The sequence below is a fragment of the Artibeus jamaicensis genome, unplaced genomic scaffold (genome assembly GCF_021234435.1).
Source record: "Artibeus jamaicensis isolate MK-2021 breed Jamaican fruit bat unplaced genomic scaffold, CSHL_Jam_final contig_466, whole genome shotgun sequence".
Taxonomy (NCBI): Eukaryota; Metazoa; Chordata; class Mammalia; order Chiroptera; family Phyllostomidae; genus Artibeus; species Artibeus jamaicensis.
In genome coordinates, this window is record NW_026521844.1 from 11,235,024 (window position 1) to 11,251,677 (window position 16,654).

General features: G+C 39.2%; 1 pseudogene; it reads left to right on the top strand.

Moving 5' to 3' along the window:
• The first annotated feature begins 2,720 nt into the window (after positions 1 to 2,720).
• On the top strand, positions 2,721 to 3,432 carry LOC119042412 (SREBP regulating gene protein-like; annotated as a pseudogene).
• Positions 3,433 to 16,654: the final 13,222 nt, after the last annotated feature.

Genomic DNA, 16,654 nt, shown 5'->3' on the forward strand with positions numbered 1-16,654 from the left:
CAGCACCAGTGGGGCTTTCCTAGCTCCCTACTCTCCCAAAAGTAACATCTTCCTGCTATGCTACTGGTTGGATCTATATCTGTCCCTCATTAAGTAGAGCATTGCTGGCTGAAGGAAAAATGAAGCCTTATAGAAAACACAGGAGTACTATTAAATTGAATTTAAAGGAACATTTTATTAGAAAAAGATTAAAGTCCTCTTCCTGTTTGTTAATGAAATATCATTTTGGTGCTACACATAATAGAACTACACAAAAAATTCTAGCCTATAAGCAAACTACTAGTTTGGTGAGATTTCACTAAAGAAAGAGCGAATACCCTTTTAAGAAGCTTTGTCATCAGAAATTAATCCTAAAAATCTCATGGTTATAAGATTTCATATAACGGAAAATGTGAAAAAATATCTGGCAGGGAAAACCAGGTAGCAATGGTTTTGCTATTTAGTGAAAATCATTAGGTCAAAGCAAGCACCCATTTCCTCCTTGGAGAACAGATTTGTCTTTCCAAGAGAACAAACACTTGGAGCCACTGAAGATCAAAGAGAACAAGAGAAAAATATATTAATATAAAATATTTTTACCCTGGAAGCAAATAAAAGTGGTTTTTTTCTTCGACAAAAAGACTATGAGCCAAAATAACTTTAATTGTCATTTGGGGAGTCATGATTGACTGTGTAACAGAGTTAAACATGTTCTGCAAATAAGTCAATAGGCCTCAAAAACTCAGTAAATAAAAATGAGCAATGATTATGATGACAACTTATCTAATCTTCTTTTTTTAACCTTAAGAATTCATTAAAGAGGAGATCCAAGATGGCAGAGGAGTAAGCAGAAATGACACTAACCTCCTCCCAGGACCATTCTGGAATTACAACTAAATTGTAGAAAAATCATCCTGAACACCAGCTGGAGAGAACCTTATAACAAAGGGCAGACGGAAGAAAACATTACACGACTATAAGACTGGTAGGAAGTGCACAGAATGTTCAGGAGCCCGGGCTGGGCTCCCACAGTCAGAAACTGACCTTCCAGAGGGATATTTCAGCAACCAGGGGGTTCCCCCTGAGAACTATGGGGTCTAAACAACAAAACGAGCTCCCCAGTTTACAGCACCAGAGCTGAAAAGGAACCCAGATAACACCCAGCTGTGAAAAGCAGCAAGATTTCTGTCTGCCAGGGAGAGACAGCTGGAGACACAGAGAGCCTCTTAAAGGGCCAATGCACAACATTTCATTTGCAGCTACTCATCCTAGGCTCTGGCAGAGGGAGGGCAGAGTGCACTAGAGGAGACACTTCAGGGGCGTCTGGGGGTGGTGGCTCTGGGAAGAGAACTAGAGGAACGGCTGTCAGGATCCCTGTGCTGCCTCATTCCACATGCTGATGCAGCCGTCTTTCTCAGGCACAGCACTCCTCCAAGTGGCACCAGCCTGAGAGGAAGCCATAGACTCACCCACAAGAATTACTCTGTCCCTCCCTATGGTGTTTAAGCCCCCTGCTGATCACAGCTTAAGGCTGTATCACTGATGAGTTTCAGGCAGAAAATACAAAGAAGTAACTGAAATTGGAAGACAAAGAAACAGACCCCAAATTAAAGAACAAGAGATTCTCCAGAAGAAGAACCAGATAAAATGGAGGCAAGCAGTTTATCAGATAGATTAGAGTAATGATTATGAGGATACTCAAGAACAGGAAAAAAACACGGAACCTGTAAAAGGTTACAAATATCTGAAATAAACAAGACACAGGAAAGAATAAAGAGTAGGTTAGCTGAAGCAGAGGATCAAATCTGTGATTTGGAAGAAAAGGTAGAAAACACCCAGGCAGAGCAGCAAATTAGAAAAAGAATTTTTTTTTAATTGCAAGAGTTTCAGAAACATTTGGGACAAGCATAACAACACCTGCATCATGTGAATACCAGAAAGAGAACAGAGAGAGCAAGACATCAAGAACCTATTTGAAGAAATGACAGAAAACTTCCCGAATCTGCTACAGGAAAAAGTCCAGGAAGCTCCGAGTCCCAAGCAAGTTGGACTCAGAGAGGCCCACACCAAGACACATCATCATTAAAATGACAAGGCTTAAAGACCAAGTGAGAATCCTAAAAGCCACAAGAGAAAGGCAGGTAGTTACATACAAGGAAGCAACAATCTTAGACATTGCTCAGATATCTCTCCCCAGGCAAGGGAAACAAAAGGAAAAATACACAAATGGGACTACCTTAAACTAAAAGTTTTTGCACAGAAATGGACATCATCAACAAAATAAAAACAACCCACAGAATGGAAGAAGATTTTTGCCAAAATTCTCAGATGGAGAGCAAGATGACAGCTAGTGGGGTGGGGGGATGTTAGCAGGTGGAGGGACTGAGCAAAAAGGAAAAAGGTCTCTTAGCTAGGGACATCGGCGTGGTGATTGCTGGGGGGAGGGGAGTACGGGAAGACTCAATAGTAACGGAAAAATACAATAAAGATTAAATTTAAAAAAGAATTTATTAAAGAAAACAATGTGTTCTCTAACAGAAAAGAGGGTTTGTTTCAAAACTTATTTAGCATCCTATATAAATATATTGCTAAGTTATAGGCCTATATGTTCTGGCAAATACTAGCATGAAAGTTCAAGCAAATTGCTTGAGAAATCAAATGATTATGTTTCTGATGAAAACGACTGTTTCAGGGGGCCGGTGTCTGGAGTGAGGGTTGCGGCTGCTGGCTGCGTAGCGGCCATGCCGCCTGGCACCGGGTTTCCTGGTCCAGAATCCTGGCCGCAGTGCCCAGCGCTCCACGCCCCTCCCTGCACAGTGAACCTCGCAGCCAGCGTGTGGAGCAGGCTCCTGAGGAAGACGTGGGTGCTCACCGTAGTCTTCCGGCTCTCGCTTGTCTGCTTCCTCACCAGCATCTTCAAGCAAGAGGAGAGGACAGTGGGAGAGAGAATCTCCTCCAGGTTCAAGACCCCGATCAGCCCTTTCTGTGGAAAGTGCAGTTTAACTTGGGCAGTAGCAGTCGACATAGCAAACAGTGCTCTCATTCAAGGGAAACCCCTCATCACAGCATGAACTAGGATATGTTTGTGAAAGAAAGGATTTGTTGGTCACTGGCTGCTATAAGGTCAATGTCCAGGGCACCAAGCGGTAGTGCTGTGATGGCTGCTTGTCCAACGGCTGCTGCAGTGCTTAGGAGCACTGCGTCTCCTGCTGCCAGCAGCCCAACAAGCAACGTCTGGAGCGGTTCCTCAACCTGGCAGCTGTGGCATTCCTGAACCTCTTCGTGACAGTCGAAGATTGCTTTGAATTGTGTTTGGCTAAATGCAGGACCTCATCCCAGGCTGTGCAGCCCGAGATCACCTATAGGGATCCCACAGCAAAGGATTGCTTCAGAGAGAGCCCGCCCGAGCTTTTCTGGCATGACGGATGCAGAGGATTTGCCAAGCGCACGTGACTGAAGCACTTCAAGCCAGGCTTTAGCTGTCACTAGTCCCTCGGAAGAAGAGGGAGTTGTCATGTGGAAACCTTGGCTCGGACCACGTCTTGGCTTTGACCACTTCTTGGCTTGTACTCTTTGGCTCATTCCCTGCTGGGCTTTACCAGATGGGACTAATCTGTAAAGCAGCTTGGAAACACCAGCGGGTCACATTTGAAAAAGACGACTGCAGGCAACCTTGTGGAGGGGTTGGTGCCTTAGGTGCCTCCACAGTTGCAGCTGCCTGGGGACTTGTGATCACTGATAGTGCCCTTCACTGAAAAGTCATTTATTGGATTTCTTTGGAGTAGTGGGAAAATTATGATGTTTTATATGGGAAAATGCCTTGCCCTGATAGTTGAATATATTCAACACTGTGTTGTTGTGGTTTCATTGTGTTCTCGAGATTCATGAATTATATCATCCCTTCACCCAGACAAAATGCTTGGTCTCTTAGAACATGCATGTTCTCTCAAGGTAATTATTTTGGTTTTGTTTTAACTGCATCCTCAGGAGTGGGCCCTAAACCCCTTATGCTGGCATCTAAAATTGTCTAAAATCTCAAAGATACTGTTCCATTCCAATCTAGTATCAAACTTCTAGCAGCTGGCACCAAGAGCCCTCAGATTTTTTTCCTAGGGGTGTTCGGGATACTCACATACCTATGTGCAAGCATAAGTTTTACTAGAGATTCTGACTAATTTTTCTGGAGGATTTTGTTCTTGTTTCCTGTGAATGAGTGGTCTACTCAGTGGTGGTCCAGTGGCAGCCTCCTCCCCTTCCCTGTCATGAAAACCCTGTATTAAGGTGATTCCTCAAAGGCTAAAAGTGATCATCCTTTATTGCCTTCAGCTTCAGGAGCTGTAACAGATACAGATGTTCAGTTCCCCTGTGATTTGAGAAGAAAATCCAAGTTTGAAGCAAAGAGTTGTAAGAGACCTAACATCAACCCTCAGAGGGATGAGTGAATGAACGCTGGAAATGCAGGTTACTGGTCCACGTGCTCCAGGCATGCCCCGTGCTTCTAGCACAACCGGTCAAGCCCAAGAGTGTTTGGTGTTCAGATCAAGGCGTGCCCCTTGAGAAGTACCACTCTTTGCTCTCAGGAGTTCCATTAATGCACAGCTCTTTCCTGGAATCCCTCACTAACCCCAGGATTGGGCAAGGTCTTTTGCATTTTTTTGTTGTTGTTCAGCTTGTTGACCTTGGAGCAGAACACTACTTTTACAATCTGTTTTCAATATATTTTTTTCTAAAGGAGTTTTTTTCTTGGGGCCATACGTACCTTTCGGTATGTTTCTGCAGTATATAGTGGTCATTTCCCTCAACTTCCTCCTATTACATCTTACGCTTACCTTCCCAATGTAGTTTGTCCTCATAAATAAGTTTTCCTAGAGGATAAACTGTGTGTCTGGCAATTGTTTTTAAATGTTAGAGCCCAAGAAATGTATTCAGTTTGCAATGAAATGTTTGGGTTCCCACTGGTGCTAAATTAAACTTAGTATGTAAAAGAAACATGACTGTCAGAATAAAAAAAGAAAATCACTGCTTTCCATTTTTAGTATACTTTATTGATTATGCTATTACAGTTGTCCCAATTTTTCTCCCCTTTATCCCCCATCCTCCCTGCATGCCCCACCCTCCAGCATCACCCCACCCCCTGCTTAGTTCATGTTCATAGGTTGTACGTACAAGTTTTTTGGCTTCTCTATTTCCTATACTATTTTAACCTCCCTGTCTACTTTATGCCCAGCAATTACACTTCTTATTCCCTGTACCTTCCCCCCCATTCTTCCCCTCTACCTCCCCAATGATAACCCTTCATGTGAGCTACATATCTGTGATTCTGTCCCTATTCTAGTTGTTTGCCTAGTTTTTTTGTTTTGTTTTGTTTTTCAGGTTCAGTTGTTGATAGTTGTGAGTTTGTCATTTTACTGTTCATAGTTTTTGATCTTCTTCTATTTCTTGGATAAGTCTCTTTAACATTTCATATAACAAGGGCTTAGCAATGATGAACTCCTTTAATTTTACCTTCTCTGAGAAGCACATTATCTGCCCTTTCCTTCTAAATGATAGCTTTGCAGGTAGAGTAATCTTGGATGTAGGTCCTTGCCTTTCATGACTTCAAATACTTCTTTCTAGGCCCTTTCTTGCTCTTTCTCTTCTCTTGGCATCCTGTTGAATATTTAAAGTTGTCCCAAAGATTCCTAAGCCTCGCCTCATTTTTTGAATCCTTGTTTCTTCATTCTGTTCTGGTTGGACGTTTGTTTCTTCCTCTTGTTCCAAACCATTGATTTAAGTCCCTGTTTCCTTCCCGTCACTGTTGGTTCCCTGGATATTTTCCTTTATTTCACTTTGTATAGCCTTCATTTCTTCCTTCATTTTGTGACCAAACTCAATCACTTCTGTGAGCATCCTGACTACCAGTGTTTTGAACTCTGCATCTGACAGGTTGTCTATCTCCTCATTGCTTCATTCTTTTTCTGGAGTTTTGATCTGTTCTTTCATTTGGGCCATATCTGTTTGTCTCAGTGCACCTGTTATGTTGTAAGGGGTGGAGTCTTAGGTATTTTCCAGGGTGGGGCAACCCCCTTTTCTGTCTGTGGGGGAGGGGTCAGAGAGGGAACAATGCCACTCGGATGCTCTGCTCCAGCCTCGTTTTCCATCCAGTGGAATGTTTCCCACAAGTGAGTTGTGCCCTTTCAGGTGCTGATTCCCAGGTGGGTGGGTTTGTGTACCCTTTAGGATCCTGTGGACGTCTCCAACAAACTCTCCTGTGAGACTGGGAGTTTCTCCCATCTTTGCAGCCCCCATAGTATTTTACAGCTAGAGGTTCTGAGTCTTTAGTTTCCCACTCCACCAGTCTGCCTTGCCTGCCCCAGTCTGCCAGCTGCCGCTGCCTTGCCACCAGGCTTTTGTGCTCCCGGCTGTCTGTCTCCACCCCTTCTGCTGGTCTGGGTGAATGTTTCTTGTAACTTCTTGGTTGTCAGAGTTCCATTCAGTTTGATTTTTCTGGCAGTTCTTATTGTTTATCATTTTTAAATTGGTTATTATTCTCCTTTTTGTTGTGCGAGGAACCAAAGTGTTTCTACCTACACTTCCATCTAGGCCAGAACTATACTTTACATTTTCAACAAAATAGAAAACATAGTACAGAATCAACAAACTATTCTTTTTGAAATATTAAGTTGTAAAAATTAAAAATTGTCATTACTTGTTTTTCATTATTTAATTCACTTTCAAGTTTCTCCTCTTCTAAATATTCTTTTTCTGCCCTTTTACTTTCCTTTATTTCTTTACTCTGATTCATGTAGTATCAAAGGATGATGATGGTCAGAAACATATGAATATAGATAAAACAGGAAACTCACAGCATCGGAACCCTGTTCTGAGCCAGGCAGTTTATATATTAATCCTCATGTATTTGTTCTTTCAACCTCTGAGGAAAAGTTATTATTTCCCACTTCAGTGTATTTTAAATAACTTTCTTCCTAGAGTAGAAACTTATATTTCATTATACTTATTTTATATCTCTTTCTCTATTAGTCTAAGTCCCTTGAGGACAGCACCCTCTAAATACCATTGTATCCTCATTGTATCACCAGAACATCCCAGCTTTGAGGGACCAGCTCAATGCTTGGGACTGAACAAGTGGGTTGCCATGGTGCCATAATTTCCTAATCTCTGCTATAGAAGAAGGCAATATGTTCAGGAGTGGGAGTAAACACAAAATAAAAAGCTAAAGATAAGTCTAAAACCATTATAGTTCAGGTGAGGATTATTTGTTCCTTAGGCAGTGTGTCCAGAAATAAAATATGGTTGTCTTCTGGTTTCTAAACCTTATAAAAATGGTACCATACAACAAAAGGCTTTCTATATTTTGTTATTGAGAAATGCCCATGTTGACACCTGTAGCTCCTAGTTCATCATTATAAACTATTGTATAACATTCTATTGTATCAATAGAACACAATTTATCCTTGTTCCTGCTGATAGACATTTAGACTATTTACTATTTACTAATTTTTAACTATTAAACAATGCTGAGTCTTGTATAAATTCTCTTAAACATGTGGTATATTTTCTGAAGGAACTATACCTAGAAAAAATTTCAAAGTCATTAGACATAAGCAAATTTAACTTTACCAGATAGCTCCTGTGGTAGGTAGGATACTAGTCCCTTAAAGAAAGTCAAGTCCTAATCCACATTAATTAATTCACATTAATTAATTGCAAATTAGTTCACATTAATTCACATTAATTTTCATGCAAAGTGAAATTAAGGTTGCTAATCAACTGACTTTGAGAAAAAGAGATTTTCCTGGATTATCCAAGGGGAGCCCAAGGTCATTACAAGAATCCTTATAAGTGCAAGAGGGAAGCAAACTAGTGAGAGAAACAGCTGGAGAGATGGCAGTGTGGAAAGGACTCAGCTCAATGTTTCTGGTCTGAAGATGGAGGAATGGGACCAGGGAATGAAGACTGCCTCTAGAAACTAGGAAAAATAAGAAAACACACGCTTTCTTAGAGTGCCCAGAAAGGAACCCGGTCTTGCTGACAGCTTGATTTTAACCAGAGAGACTCACTTCAGACTTCTGACCTCTAGAACTGTGAGATAATAAATTTATGTTGTTTTAATCTGCTTCATTTGTAGTAATTTGTTACAGGAGCAATTGAAATTTAATACACGTTCATATTGCAAATAAATGTGAGCTTACATGAATTTATAAACTGTTGACATAAGAACATCAAACCTGTGCAGAATTTTTATAAAAGTTTATTTGAGCCAGAGAATACATCTGGAAAAAAGACTGACATAAAAACTTTGGGGAATAACAGTTTGCAATTTCTTTGCATTTGACACTAAGGAGGGAAGATAAGTAAGATTATATGTAGGTGGGAGGAATCAGCTTGGATTAAAGGATCGTTAAATTTATGTGCTGTCTCATACACTTTAGAAGGAATCTGAAAGGGGTCGTTTTGAAGGTGTGTTAACCTAGATGTGCAGAAACAAAGGACAGGGCTTGCTGAAGGCAAAGACAAGCCTGTTAATACCAAGGTTATATGCCTGGGGTATGATCTGCCAGTTAGGAATTCATGACCAGGTCACCCCGTGAATTTACTTTTCATAGAACCTCTTTTTTCATCCAAAGAGTTTACTAGACATATGTATAATACCTTAGATTTATTGTTTGTGCATGGCTTCAGGAAAGAAGATAACTATGTTTTCCAGTATGAATAACTACTGGATATAATTTATTGCATCATTTCCCTACTTTATGTAATGCCAATTACATTATTATACCAAGTTTCCATATTTAGCTGGATTTGTTTCTTAGTTTTGGTTCTATTCCTTTGGCCTCTTTATCTACCCTGCTGCAGTACCATATTATATTGATTACTGTTACTTTATAATTTCTATCACTTATAACTTACTATTGTTTTATAGTTTTACCTTATACTTCAAAGTTGTTTTAGCAACTCTTAGCATTTTGTTTTTCATACAAAAATTTTCACACAATGTTCATAGCAGCACAATTTACAATAGCCAAGAGTTGGAAGCAACCTAGGCGCCCATCAGTAAATGAATAGATCCAAAAATTGTGGTACATATACACAATGGAATTCTATGCAGCAGAGAGAAAGAAGGAGCTACTACCCTTTGCAACAACATGGATGGAACTGGAAAGCATTTTGCTGAGTGAAATAGGCCAGGTGCTGAAAGACAAATACCATATGATCTCACCTTTAACAGGAAGCTAAACAACAAAACAAACAAGCAAGCAGGAAAAAAAAGACACTGAAATAGAGAACAAGGGGACAGTGACCAGAGGGGAGAGGGAAGGGAAGTTAAGGGGAAAAAGGGGGAGGGATTTGGAGGAACAAATAGGAAGGATACAGGGATGAGAACTAGGGGGGGTGGAAATGGGAGGGAGGTGGGGAGCAAGGGGCGGGGGAGGCTGGGATGGAAGAAATAGACAAAAAAACTGTACTTGAAAAATAACTGAATAAAATTAATTTTAAAAAATTTTCAGACTCTTTCTTCAAATATTTCTTCTCTGATTTTCTAATATTTTTTCTTCTCCTCTATCTCTTCTAGAAGGCTCTCAATTCATTTTCCATCTCTTACAACTGCTCTATTACTTTTTTTAATTTAACTGCTTTCTCCATGCTTTGCTGTGGGTGAGTTTAACACCCTCAGCAATTACTTCCAGTAATTTAGTAGTTAATGTGTTTCCTTTCTAGGGTTTCTCTCATTACATGACTTACAGAAGGTGGGGACGGGGGAGAGAATGTTCCCGAATCCCAACTGGCAAGCCCTGGCTGGTGTGGCTCAGTGGATTAAGCCCCAGCCCATGAACTAGAATCTCAACTGGCAGTCAAACTGATTCTTCTAGAAAGCAGCATTGTACATAATAATCTTTTAAAAAGTGATGTTAGTATTTATGAATGTTCAGGAATGCCATGGGTTAAAGAGAATTTTGAGAGCTACTGTGGAAACTTACCCACTTAGAACATTTGGTTGTAAAGAAAAATGTGCCCTAGGTCCCAAACAACGGACTTCAAAATGAATTTTAAAAAAAGAGTCAGTTCTTAAGGTGAGAACTGCTGTTATAAACACACACCCACATAAACACCAGATGAATTTTGTTTATATGTATTCCATAATCTTAACTCCCTGTACTTGTAAATAGATTTAATAGTGGCTTCCTAAGTCATCTATTATCTTAATGACATCAACAAAAATGTTTAGTTTTTGAAAGCCAAGTCTGAAGTCTAAAGATTTTCTTTGGCATTAAAGAAGAATTATAATACTAAAAAATGCAAATAGAAGCCATACTGCAGAGAATTACCTAAACAATTTTGTAAGGGTTTCTGTAGCTATTCCCTTAATTATTAAGCCAATGAACACTAAACCAAATGCATCCCCCTTCCATACTATCACAGCTTTTTCATATGCCCAAATTTGAAACACTGTATTACTGGCCTGTAAAGCATGTTTTAAGGGGAATATTAATGATATACTCAAAAGTACTATAGTAAGCATCTTCCCTCAGGGTTTGCTCAAAGAAAAATGATCAATTAAAGAAAGATCAGTTTTGGAATCTATTCACCTTGGCATTTTTAATACTTTTGTTTCCATTTAGATAATCCTCTTTCTCCAACTCAAATATTAGCCACTTTTTGGAAAGTATTATGCCCTTCTATATTCCAACAAAATTCCTCCTTTAATGCCCTAAATTAGTGCCTCCATCCCTCTATAAAATTCACATTTCCATCATAACTTCATTGCAAAGTAGTTACAAGAAACTAATTCATAAAATATGACCTAGCATTAACAAAAACATAATGAGCCACCTTTCTTAGGAGAATTTCTTATAAAATTTTGTTTGGAGAGAATATGAAAATAAAGAAATCTATTTCTAACAATGGATTATCTAACAGTATTATACATATAAATACGATACATGATAAATGACAAACTTATTGCCCCATCACATTAAGAATCATGCATATAAAATTTAACCTGGTGTCCAGGGGCATATGGAATACATAAATGCAATGAAATATTCTCTACTTTTATGAGTTTTACTAATTTAGATACTTCATATAAGGGGACTCATGCAGTATTTGCTCTTCTGTGACATTTATTTTACTTAGCTAATGTGTTCCAGGATCATCTACATTGTGGCAAATAGCATGATTTTCTTCTGTTTTTTAGACTGAATAATTTCTCCACATTCTCGTCAACACTTGCTATCTTTGGGTATTTTTTTGATAATAGTCATCCTAACCAGTGTGAGGTGATATGTCACTGTATTTTTTATTTGCACTCTCCTGGTTTTTAATAACATTGAACATATTTCCACAAAAATGTGGGGGAACACAAGGAAACTTTGGGGGTTGTTGGATATGCCTCCTACCTTTATTGTCCTGATGGTATCATAGGTTTTTGCATATGTCCAAACTCATCAAATTGTGCACATTAAATGTATATAGTTGTTTGTATATCAATTATACCTTAATAAAGCTGTTTTAAAATAAAGCTATTTTTAAAGTATGAATTTTTTTAGTCAGGTAAGCTGGAACAATTATGGCACCATGTCATGATACCGTTGAGCCACTCATGTCATATGTGACTCACCCAAACAGGGTACCTGCCAGACCCTTTCTGTCAGGGGTGCTGTCTACTGAGCCTGCTCATCTTCAATACCAAAATGTTTTAGCAAGTCCTGTTGCGACTTACCTGGTGCAAGTAATAATCTTTAGGGATACGTAAGTGGGTTATAAAATTTAGGATTAATGGAGATTGAAAAATAAAAGGTAAGCTAAGAAAGCCTGAACTCAAATTCAGAAATAGACTATGTAACCCAAGTTTCTCAAGACTCAACTACGACAATAGTTGAATTAACAACTCATATTACATTCACTCTTGCCTGCATTCTCCACCATAATTACCATCTCCTGTGAGTAAGTTGCAAGCGTTTTGGGAGAACCCAGAGTATGACTTGCATATACTTACAAACTCTTTCGATGATCTCTACAACTGCCTCCAGTTACTCTTGTTGCACCCCAATAATTCCACCCCATGCCCTGACATAGCCTCCTTTATCAAACACTACAGTCACTAAGCAGAGACTAGGAGATAAAATTAAAAATGGGGGTCAGAAAAGGCTCTAAAAGCTGGAAAAGTTAAGTAAGATTTTCTCATAGAATCTCCAGAAGGAATGCAGCCTTGTATTTCTTCCAACACCTCGATTTTAGCCACATAATACTTATTTCAGGTTCTGGCTTCCAGAATCATAAAATAATAAGTTTGTATGGTATCAAACCATTGGATCTGTGGTCATTCATTACAGCGGCAATAGAAAACTGGCACAGCAGGGACAGGAATCTTCCCTGGTCCAATCACATGCTCCTTCCCTTTTGCTGGTCAGTTGGTGTGGCTTCCAGCTCTTCTCTCATGGTCAGCACTGGTCCTGATCCATAAGCACCTATCCCAGAATTCCTGTTTCTCCTCCTCAGATCTTTAACACTCATTGCAGAAAATGTTCAGCCTTTCCCTTATCAGTCTCATAGTCTATATGCCCATCCCTCTAACTTGTTCTTTTGTTCGTATCTGTATAATAAAACGGTCCTCCTTCAATTGTATTCTCAGCAAAGTGTAGGATGCAGATAGCTGTTATTCGGGGGAAGCTCGTTTCTGAGGTGAAGGATTCTTATTTTCTATTTTTTATACTCTTTTGTTGCTCTTTCCCTCTGACTTATTTTGGGGGAAAAAATGCTCAAAGGTTAATTGCCACCTGAAAAGCCATTTCCTGTGATGCTAAAATCAGTGTCTCTGTGGTATGTATGTGTCACACAATCAGACATCCTCTATGATTAGAACAACCTAATACTGCATTGTGAAAATGTCTCACATTGTGTGTGGGCCACACCCAAGAGACTTGAATGAGAAAGCAGATGTTTGACAAGTGATTTCCAGGACTGTGGCATGCTGAGATTTCAGCAAGTTTGTAAAAGAGGGAAAGGCACTATGGGAACTACATACAAGCTACAGGAGCAAAATGCCAAAAACAAAAATAATAATAACAATAATGGCAAGCGGAGCCTAGAACAAAAGAACTACAAGACACTCATTTAGAGGTATGGGAAGGAAAAGTCCAAAGGAGGGGAAGATGGGGACAGAAACAGTCCTACGACCAATGTTGTAGACTTTCCTACTGTATCAACATTTATTCAAACCATCTGAGCTTCTATAACTTTTCTATGCTGACCAATTTTCCTATTCACATGCAGAATATCTTAAAACTGAGGGTTAGTCAGTGGTGCAACCCAGGAGGAAATTCCTGCATAATTTTTTTTGTCAACAGGTCATATTTCTTCTCCAGGCTAGTACATAGTATAGTTATTTAAGTAATAAATCTTAATTTCTGAAAAAAGGAAGGAAAGCATAATTCAAGTTAAAATACAAGTGGCAAAATAAACATGAGTTAAGCTGCTTTTCTATATACAGCTGAAATTTTAGACATAGAATTTGTTATTATTGGGTTAGTACATATCATGTCAGGAGGTCTTAATTTTGGCAAGAAAGAAAGCTGATGGAAAGTTTCTCTGGCTAACAAAAATCTTTTTTTAAGGACTTATGAAAGATATCCATTACACAGAATTAAGAAATCCACGAGGAAAAAGAAACATTAAAAAATACTATTTTTGTTCTGGCTCTCATGTTTTCTCTTTTCTCCTTACAGAAATAAAATCAAGGATTTCTTACTTCATAGGCCAATGAACTTTGTACAGGCTCACAAATGTATGTTTTGCTCATGTGGTCTCGGGCAAAAGTAACTGACCTTTGAGTTTAAGAAGTATTAATAATAAATGCTTGAAGACCTAGTACTTTTAAGTGTTGGAAAATTAAAGTAAACATTTGATAAGCTTTCATCGGAAACATTAAAGTATTTTTTTCAGGTGTTACTTTTCCACAAAAAATCTGAAGACTTTATAACATTTTAGAGGAATACTCTTATTTATTTGAACATATAAATTATTGCTCATAACAAGGTATATTAGCATATATTAGTTATTTTTCCCAAATGTGATCTATGACAATGTAATAATCAGTTAACATTTTCTTCCTCCTTTAAAATCAACCTAGCTATTTAAAACCAACCTATTGACTCACATTCTATCTTGACAATACTAGCTTTCGTTAATTAAAATTCCTGGCTAGTCCCATATTGAAAGCTCTATTCCAGAAAAAAATCAATTTTTTAATTACCCTCCGAAGAGTTTAAAGGATTAAATAAATAGCTCTAAGCTGACCTGTATCAAGGATACAATCCAGGAAAAAAATGTTGAGACAGGTGGCAGAACGTAATAAAAATACAGTGGAACAGCAAGCTCAACCTGTCTTTCACCAACCTCACTAGGAAACTAACTGGTAAAACTGGGTCAAGTAATATAGCGAAAGAGGACCCTGACCAACAGGGGCAGCATCACCTGGGAACTTAAAAATACAAACTCACAGGCTGCAGCCTAACCTACAGACTCAGAACCTCTGGGATAGGAGTCAGAAATCTGTGTTTGAGTAGCCCCCTAGTTGAGTCTGACCATTATGATACGTTCTAAACTTCGAGAACCTCTAGAACAGAGCTACTGAAGTCATGGCCACTGATCTGACCTGGTATAAGCTGCTCATCTTTGCACACAGAGGCCAGGTGAAACACTACGCATGAAATACACCACAGAAAACCCAGCTGTGTCCTGTTGTCTCTACTTGAAGAATGGCCATGAGCAAGTCACCTCTATCTAACCCTTAGGCTTTCCATCTTTAAAATAGAAAATAAGATTTTCAAAAATCAAATTTGGAACAGTTTCTATTTTTTAATCAAAACATTTTATATAATTATGCCACAATTTTCATAGCCATAGATTACACCCATCTTCAACATTTAAGAAGAGAATCCAGAAATGCAGAATGAGTAACTCAGTTTATGATAAAGTAAAACTTGAACAAACCTCACATTCTTATATATATCATACATAAAGTGCATGAAGACTTTTTGTTATAGAAGTGTGGACCAAAAGGAAGGGGTTCTATGCAAAAAACTTTACTGGGTCACCTGATCATAAATTTCTAACTGGGCAGGTCATGGTCAGTAGTCCTGCTCCAGGCATCTAACTTCTCTAATGAAAGGTTTTAAGCCTGTCCTGCTCATTGTTCTTGTGCATCTAGATTAACACCCCTTTGAAATACCCCTCCACAGGAGTGTTAATGCTCCAGAGAGCACAAAATCTTGTTACCCATCCTGTAATCCAGTCCTCACCTTGCTTTCTCCAATCTTTCTACTTTCTCTCCTTAATTTCAAATGTATAAAAGAAGCTGCAAAACTGTTATTCTCCAGAACATGTGACCTCTTGCTCCCTAGCATAAGTCATCAGTTTGGCTGAAATCAACTAAAAAATTCTCTACATATTTGGATGTTTCTTACAGAAGTCACATACAGCTGACTACAAGGTTAATTCTTTGCAATATTTACAAAAATCCTTTCTAAAAACTCTTAAGAAACATCTACAGATATTATTAATACAATTGATGGTTACAGATTTTGTATTTGCAAATTTGCCTACTTGCTAAAGTTTATTTGTAACTCCAAAATTAATACTTGCAGCATTAACTCAATCACCAAAAATATGTGCAGAGCAATGGAAAACTTGAGTTGTCTAACACACACATTCATTCCCAACTGAGGTAAAGAAAAACAACACTGCCTTTTTGTTACGGCTCTTTGTTGGTGTTACTGTTACAGAAAATCACCCCTGCACCCGCCCCTGGGGGTCTTGTTACTCTATGGTTCTTTTTGCCGACTGCCAAGTTGTGGCTCTCAATACCAGAGTTTGATAAAAAGGAAAGGAATTATTTATTCAAAAGTTACACAGGCTCAGAATAACAGTGGAATGTCACTGTTAAATCCAAAAGTCCCTTCAAAACACCCACAAACACACACACACAGTCCTGGGTCCCCTTGCCAAACCAGGCCAGTCAAGGACACTGTATCTAAAGAAAAGAAAATAGAAGTCTATAGCTTGGCTAGGCTCCCATTCACAATCCAAAACCATGTGGCACTTCCTCATGGTGGGCCAGGGAATCCTTCTGCATCCTTTCAAACCACGTGGCTAAGCGAGAGAGAGCTCCCCACAGCTGTTACATCCTGCTCTCCTGCTTTCTAAGTGTTGTGGTCAAGAGAGCCCCCTCTGTGCTTCCAAACCCTGTGGTAAAAATCTCCAGCATGGCTGCCGCACCTTGGTTTACATCCCAGCACAGATCTTCCCACCAATTCCTCCCACACTGCAGCACAACTGCCAGTAGCCTGGTTTCTTCTTCCCTTCTAGGATGCCATTGCTAGTCCAGGCAAGCATGGCCCTGTGACTCAGAAGCTGCTTCCAAACACTCCTGTAGGCATAGGATGCCCCTCTGGCTGTACCACATCGAGGGTTACAGTCACTCTCATCTCCCTGTCTTTGTGCAGGCACAGGTTTTAATATTTTTAAAACACTGGCCAAGTTCTTCAGATATGCAAAGTAGCTCTCAATGGCCCTGCTTTGTTTCCTTCATTCCCCAAATGACAGCTATGAGGTTTTTCTCCATTTGGGGGGACCTTCAGCTCAACACCCCATTACAATTTTGCTATTACAATGG